This window comes from Agelaius phoeniceus, chromosome 3 (assembly GCF_051311805.1).
Source record: "Agelaius phoeniceus isolate bAgePho1 chromosome 3, bAgePho1.hap1, whole genome shotgun sequence".
In the NCBI taxonomy this organism is placed as follows: Eukaryota; Metazoa; Chordata; class Aves; order Passeriformes; family Icteridae; genus Agelaius; species Agelaius phoeniceus.
In genome coordinates this window covers 91,813,192-91,820,211 of record NC_135267.1, presented here as the reverse complement: position 1 = coordinate 91,820,211, position 7,020 = coordinate 91,813,192, and the positions used below count along the sequence as shown (strand labels likewise).

Sequence of the window (7,020 nt, the reverse complement as noted above, 5' to 3'; positions counted from 1 at the left end):
GAGGGTACAGGAAAAAAGGGTTACTGGAAAAAGTTGCATTTTGGACAACGCTTACTCTCTTTTTCTACCTTCCTCAATCACCAAACCCATTAAAGACTGAAATTTACAAGCTTGTGTGCAGCAAGATATGTTAACAAAAAAATACAAGTTAAATATTAACACTGGGCTGTATACTTTTTAAACTACATTCTCCATACTACCTTTTTTTCCCCCACAGCAATCTTTGTGTGGTATAGACTATTTTGTTACCATAATGGTGTTAAGGTTAACGAAGGCTGCTGCTGTTTTCTGGTATGCCGTAGGTATACCTAAATGATGAAAAATTTCTCTCCAAAAATGAACTGCTAGTTCTCTTCTCCAAGCCAGACACCTTCATCAAGGATCACATACAGTAATTGCATGCTGCTTCACCTGTCAATGGTGTATATCACGGAAATGTATTTTAGGTGATGCCCACAGTAATAACACCAATAGGGGAAAAACTTTCTTGGCAAGTGAGAAGCACCTCCTCCCCATTCAAAAAGTGTTGGCTCGTTGACCATGGGGATCATGGAGGAAGAGAGGTAGTGGAGTCACACTTTGGGTTTAAATATCTGCTGCTGATGATTGTGTTTACCATCTTTTTGCTACGTAAGGTAGGACAGATCTGACTGCAGAATAAATCCATGCTGGAGGTACACTTTAACAATGCACATGCAGTGTTGAACAAACATTTGTTTTGAGAGTGCCAGGCACCCCCCGTGTCACACACAGCGGCGATGCTACAGATATCAACATTTAGTTCCCTGCCAGTAACTGGTCACTTTTCCCTGCGGCCTGGTCCTGAGAACGACCGAGGGTGCATCCGAGCCCCACGGCTGCCCGTGAATGTGAGGCTGAACTTCGCTGCCCCAGCGGCCCAAGCCTCTACCGAAGGCCGTCAGGAGGCTCGATCCCGCACGCCTCGGGTCCGGGCTCCGTCTGTCTCGTCCCCAGAGCACTAAACTGCGGACGGCTCCGGCCCGCGGCTGCCGGAGGGCACTCAGGCCGCGCCGGTGCCGCCCGTCACCGGCCACGGCCGCCCGCCCCACCCGCCCGGCGGCGGAGGGGGCCGGGCTCTGCCGGCACCGCCACGGCCGCTGCCCTCCCGCTCAGCGTGCAGGCCGGGCCGGGACGCCTTTGTCCGGGCCCCGCCGCCGCTCGCCTCTTTGCCTTGCTCGCGGGCGCCGCCCTCCCCGAGCGGTAAGGCGTCCTCCAGCGCCGTCATGCCTTCCCCGCGCCGCTAACGGGGTAGTGCGGCCCAGGCACGGAGTCGGGGCGGCCTCGGGCCGCCGCTCAGCGCGGGGTGCAGGCGGGAATGGGCCGCACTTCCACCGCCGGGGCCGGGCGAGCCCTTGATAAACTGTTCGGGGCGAGACTGTGTCAGGGCTCCAGTGGCGCAATCGGTTAGCGCGCGGTACTTATACAGCAGTACAAAGCCGAGCAATGCCGAGGTTGTGAGTTCGAGCCTCACCTGGAGCACGCAGCTTTTTGGGTAGGAAAACGGGCTTTTTTTGGGACTTGGCGGCGCTCCGGACGGAGAAGGACAAAAGTGCGGGGAAATATTATGCGGCCCTGGCGGCAGCGTGGGCCCGGTGGAGTGGGCACAGCGCGCCCTGGGAAGTGGCTCTGCGGGGCGCACCGGGAGCGCCGGTGCCTCAGTGCCGCCTGTGTGTGTGCCTACGGTAACTTGTCCCTGCTGGAGGGGATAGGATTCATGGCCCCCTGTCCCTGCACAGAAACAAACGTGTTCTTCCTCAGAGCTGCTTGTGAGTGAGAAATTGCAGGAAATAAAGTTTATTTTATAATAAAGTTTATTATGAAACAACACCATGTTGTTTCATACAGAGTGCAAGAAATGCTCGAGTGGTGTTGTTGCTGCAACTCAATGGTGATAACATATCTCTGCTTTGCGTCCTTTGGTGGTGACAGTCTTTGTAACTGCTCATTGCCTGGATAGTGCTTAACAAATGCACGCACTGTAGCAGGAAGGAAAGTATTTCAAATAATTTCTGATTTCACCACTCAAGAAAGGCAGCAGGGCCATGGGAAAAGGGCAGCTCTGTAATGGAGAAGGCTGCAGGGCACTTCCTGGATGTTTAGGCAGGACGCCTCCTGGATGTTTAGGCCCCGATCTTGTGAACTCCCCTCTATGTTAAGATCTGGTCTGCTGCTTTCACAGTGCAATTTATACCAAAAACTTCAAAGAGGCCCTCGAGATCATGCAGCCAGAGATGTGTCTGTTGCCCATATCAGCCCTTTATCTGTACTGTAGGCATTAACTCCTAGAAGTGCTGCTTTAAGGCTCTTAGTTATCCTTTCTGTCTTTTAGCTACCACTTTGTCCCCTCTGAATTTTGCATTAACTTTACAGCTTTCAATGTTAAGGTGGTAATCCCTGAAGCTGGTGCCATAGTGGTATAAGGAAGTGTAAGTGAATAAGAGACATCTGTAATGTATCAAAGGATAAATAAAATTAATCTTTTGCTTGCAGTGAGTTTCATGCTTTCCTCTTCATGCTAGGATATCCATGTCTCAGTGCTGAGGTCTGTACAGAGGAGTATTTGGGCAAGTGTTAGGAATACTAAAAAATGAAAGTGCTGTTTTTGTGTAACTGGGGAAAAAGAACCCAAGCCACAAATCTTTAGAAAGTGAAAGGGACCCCATTCCTTGGACAGAGACCTCTTAGGAAACTGAATGGGAACAGCACTACTTCCTTTCTCTCTTCCATGGTGGGTCTCCAGGAACAGACAGTAGCTCCTCCACCCTCCTGCCAAGGAGGAACTGCTAGTTTGACATTTGGGGTCTTGCTCTGGCCTGCTGGGCGAGTGATTATACAATTTTTGCCACATTCAGGGTGTGTGAAGCAGATGAGGTTTGTTGCCTGCACAGCTGTTTTGCGACCTTCCTCCATGGTGGTGCCAGAGAGCAGCCAGAACATGCAGTGGGACCATAAAGTGCTGTGACCTTCTCCATAAGATCTCCTTCATCCCCATAGTCTTTACCTCGCCTTTTACTGATTTTTAGCTTGATTCTGGAAAAAAAGTAAAAAAGAAACAATGGCTTCGTGAGGTGACTCTTGAGTTTCTGCCCCTCCTGATGGCTAGACACCTGTGCCTGACACCTGAAGGGCAGCATGTTCCAAGATGAGCATTTTGCACTGAAAATCATGCTAAATCAGGAAAATTTATATGGATTGACTGGAAACCCCAGGAAAGTGAGAATGTTGTTTATCTGATGGCTGTTTACAACATGAAGTGAATGGCTGCTAAAGCACGAGGCCTTTCATGGAGGCAGGGCTGTGAGGTTGCTGGGCCCCGGTGCTGCTGCCCATGGCAGTGCTGCAGTGGGGCTGGCCTGGCTGGAATGGTGCCGTGCTGGGCTGAGCTCAGTGATTCCACCTCAGTCCCTTCCCCAGGGGCTGCTGTGGGAGCAGGTGAGTTGTGTGTCCCTGAGAGGGGACGAGGTCACACCTGGGCAGGTTTTCTCCAGAGTGCGTGAGGAGCTTCTTGTTGTGTGATGCTGAGCTGGGCTCCGGCAGGGCCACGGCAGCTCTCGTGAGGTGAAATGAGGAGGGCCTAGGCCTGTTGCTTGCATTTGCAGCTTTTTCCTCAAAATTAGGTGTCTTACAGGCTTATGAGGAGAAGGTAGTTTTTTATTATACTAACTTGTTTTTTTATTAGGCATTTTGGTCCTGATTTGTTGGGTAATGCTCTAATACTACTTGGCAGCAGCTTATGTATAAAAACACGTATATAGTTACGTATATCAGTACATGTGGGCATGAAGACACTTTCTCACCACTTTCTCTCTTTGAGAGAGTTCCCAAAGTCTCTGTGTGTTGGCACTAGCTTATTTTCTACATCTTAAGTGTAGCCACATGATATATTTGGAAAACACCTGTGTGTGAGGGATGCAAAGTGCCAGCTGCACTGTGATCTAGGGAGAGAAAATCCCACCTCTTCCCCAAACAGTAACGAGGTTCACCTGTGCCTCATTTTCCTTTTAAAAGCCAGGTGCCAGGACTTATGTTTCTCCTTGAGCCACTGTTCATCATTGCACTTTGAGGTGATAGCCAGGGGAGTCCTGGTTTTAGCCTGCTGTTACCTAGCAAGGGACTTTTGTGGGCTCTGGATGCTCCTGGAAGTGTGTTCAGGAAGAAAGACTTCCCCATGGTGAGTCTTCCGTGCTGTCTGGCTTATCTAGGGGCCTGCCTTTTTTAGCCTGTGTTTCTCTATTTAATTGCCTGGTGTGGATGGCATGCCTGCAGGCCTGGATCTCCCAAACTCCTCTGGAATAATTCTGGAATCCTTTTTAAAAAGGTCCCTCTTCTTAAAATTTGTCTTGCTCTTTGTTTAATGTTGAGTATGGACTATAAGTGCTCTTCAGGCTTATTCTGGCTGGTCGGAGTTTCCACTGACTGGTTATAGGTGTAGGAAAGCTTGATGTGTGCTGCTTATTGATAAGAAGAGAATTTTCAAACATGTATTTTGGAGGATTAATAATGAGCAGGTTAGGGAGCAGGGTTTGTGTTTATCCCTATGTGATCTCGCTCAAACAGGGAGCCTCACTGCAATGCCAGATGTAGGATTAAGAAAGAAAGGCTTATGCAGGGTAGACCTTCCTGATGTTTATTTCTAAAAGTGGCAACTCTTCTCTCTGGCATGTTAGTTCAGTTGTGATTGTGAGGTTCTGAAGTCTTTGCTTAAGTTACTTTAAATATAAAAGTCTGGAATTTTCCATAATATTGAGGTTTGCATATCCTAGCAAATACTTATAAAAGCCTATGGTAAGGACTTGGCCTACCTAATTGTTATGAAATCAAAGTAATAAATACTTGGAGTCTTTGCAAATAATAAAAAGCCAATGTCTGCTCTTTATAGCTTTTCCCAATAGATGGCACTGTGGTCCCACAGAGCGAAAAAGACGAACGCAAAACATTCCCAGACGTCCTAAAAATAGAAACCACTTGCTGAATGCTCTCTTGTGCGCTGTGGAGAACAATAGGCCAGAATTTCAAAGGTTTCTTAGAAAACAAAGTCCTCTAGAGGTATAGATGCGTTTTGGTTTTGTTTTGGGTTCCACCACCACCTTTGTCCTTTGTACATACCATCTTGAGGAGCTTTCTGAAATTAAAGTCTAATGGTCTGTTGTGTTTCAAGTAACAGAGGTGAATGGTATCATGTTTTTTTAAGTCTCTATGAATCCAGTCCTGTGTCAAAGTTCCAGTGTAGCAGGCCTGACTTAGATTCTCTTAAACATTTTTTTTTTTTTTTTTTTGTGGAATAGCTGGCCTTAGAAGTTTTCATGCAGGGCTGCCTGAAGTCCAGGTGGCTGCTTCCCACTATGGAGAGGAGGCTGTGGAGGTGTATTTGGCTTAGCTGGGAGGAGAGGAATAAAGTGTAGGTGCTTGCAAACTGTGTGGAAGAACTCTGAACCAAATAGAAATACTCTGCTTTTCTGGAGAAAAGATAAGGTAAGGGTGGTAAGAAAAGGAACATAAAAATTCATGTGGAAACCTCCTAGAGGAAGAGAAGGGCTGAGAGACAAGGGGGACTATGGGACTGATGCAGGCTGATAGAAGGTGGAGAATGAGAAGAACTTGTAAGAGGAGTAGAAAAGCAAGCTCACAAAGAGAAGGGCTTTATGCATTGTTCTCTGGAACTGGTGAAGGGGATGCTACAAGGAGGGAACAAAAGGGAAAGGGTATGGGCACAAAGAAGGAGAAAATGGAGGAGTCAGATAGAGAACAGGTAAGGAAGTTCTTAAAAAGAATTTTAAAAAATCCTCCTGTCTGGCTCTAGCTGTATGAGTGTGCTGCCTAGGGCAGTGGAAAACAAGTGAGTAAGTGTTAGCTAGTCAAGCCAAGCTAAGATGGAGTTGCTGTAGAAAGCAAACAGGCCTGTCCGTTTTGCTTGAGCAAACAGAGAGCTCAAGAGGCAGGTTTTTCTTCTCTGTGTGTTTTGAGTGGTTACTTTAGTGTGGCAATATAAGAGACCCCTTGGTCTCTCTAGGGTTTGAAGCTGGTGTTGGGAGGGTTAGAGAGCTCAGCTTTCTGGTTTGGAAAAGGAAGGAAATGGACAATCAGTCCTGGATTTTGTGCCCATTTAATTTTCTTGCTTGTGCTGAGTTTGCTGTGTTAGGCTCTGCTTTTAAGGTGGAAAAAGACTCTTGGTTTCTTCAAATAGTTTTGGTGCAGCCTAAATATTTGAAACCTTGGAGAAGTCTCAAAATACAGCAAAACAAACTAAACCAAACCCAGAGGAAGAACAAGCTAGGGAAGTGGCTGAAATGGAAGGGGGTAGTCAGAGAGTCTGTAATTATGAATTTTGGGGAAGGGATGCTCCCTTGAAGTAGGCATTTAGAGTATGTACAGACTGCTTTAGTTCAGAGATCTTCATACATGGGGTAGCAGATTTATGGCAGTGTGAAGAAATACCTCGACAATTTAACTATATATAAAAATATGTAGGAAGATTGTGGAAGAAGATAAAGTAATAATTTTAAAATCTATCATTTGAAAATATGGTGGAAAACTCTTAAGAGGCAATTGTGCTGGAAGTCATGTGGCTGCATGGTGTAACTTAGATGGTTTACCAATTTTGTGAAGAGAAGCTGTCCGTCAATTAACACAAGCATTGAAAACCAGTTGCAAGGTCTTAGTGTCAGTTGACTTCACTGCTTGCATTTATTTTCCATTTATCCTACTCACTGAAATGGGGATGAGAATCGATTAACTATACATCTTAATTTTAGGCACCATTTACATGCTGTGTAAAGAAGGATATACATCTGTCCTTAAGGAAAGACACCTCACACTTGTGCCAGCACACTTAAAAGCCATTTAATATTGAAAAGCTGTTAACAGTGCAAGTTTATGTAGCTTTGTCAGTGAGCTGCCTCACTTTTTTTTTTAACATTGTTGTGTCACTTGGAAGTGAAAATATATCTGCCTCAGGGCTTTAGGGCGATTTTTTAGGAAAAGGATCAGGGCTTAGGGGAA

The 7,020-nt window shown here is 46.5% G+C and overlaps 1 non-coding gene across 1 annotated transcript; it reads left to right on the top strand.

Moving 5' to 3' along the window:
* Window positions 1–1,406: 1,406 nt before the first annotated feature.
* Window positions 1,407–1,500, top strand: TRNAI-UAU (transfer RNA isoleucine (anticodon UAU)). The gene is made up of 2 exons: window positions 1,407–1,444; window positions 1,465–1,500. It is a non-coding gene; the product is annotated as a tRNA-Ile (tRNA).
* The last annotated feature ends 5,520 nt before the right edge of the window (window positions 1,501–7,020 follow it).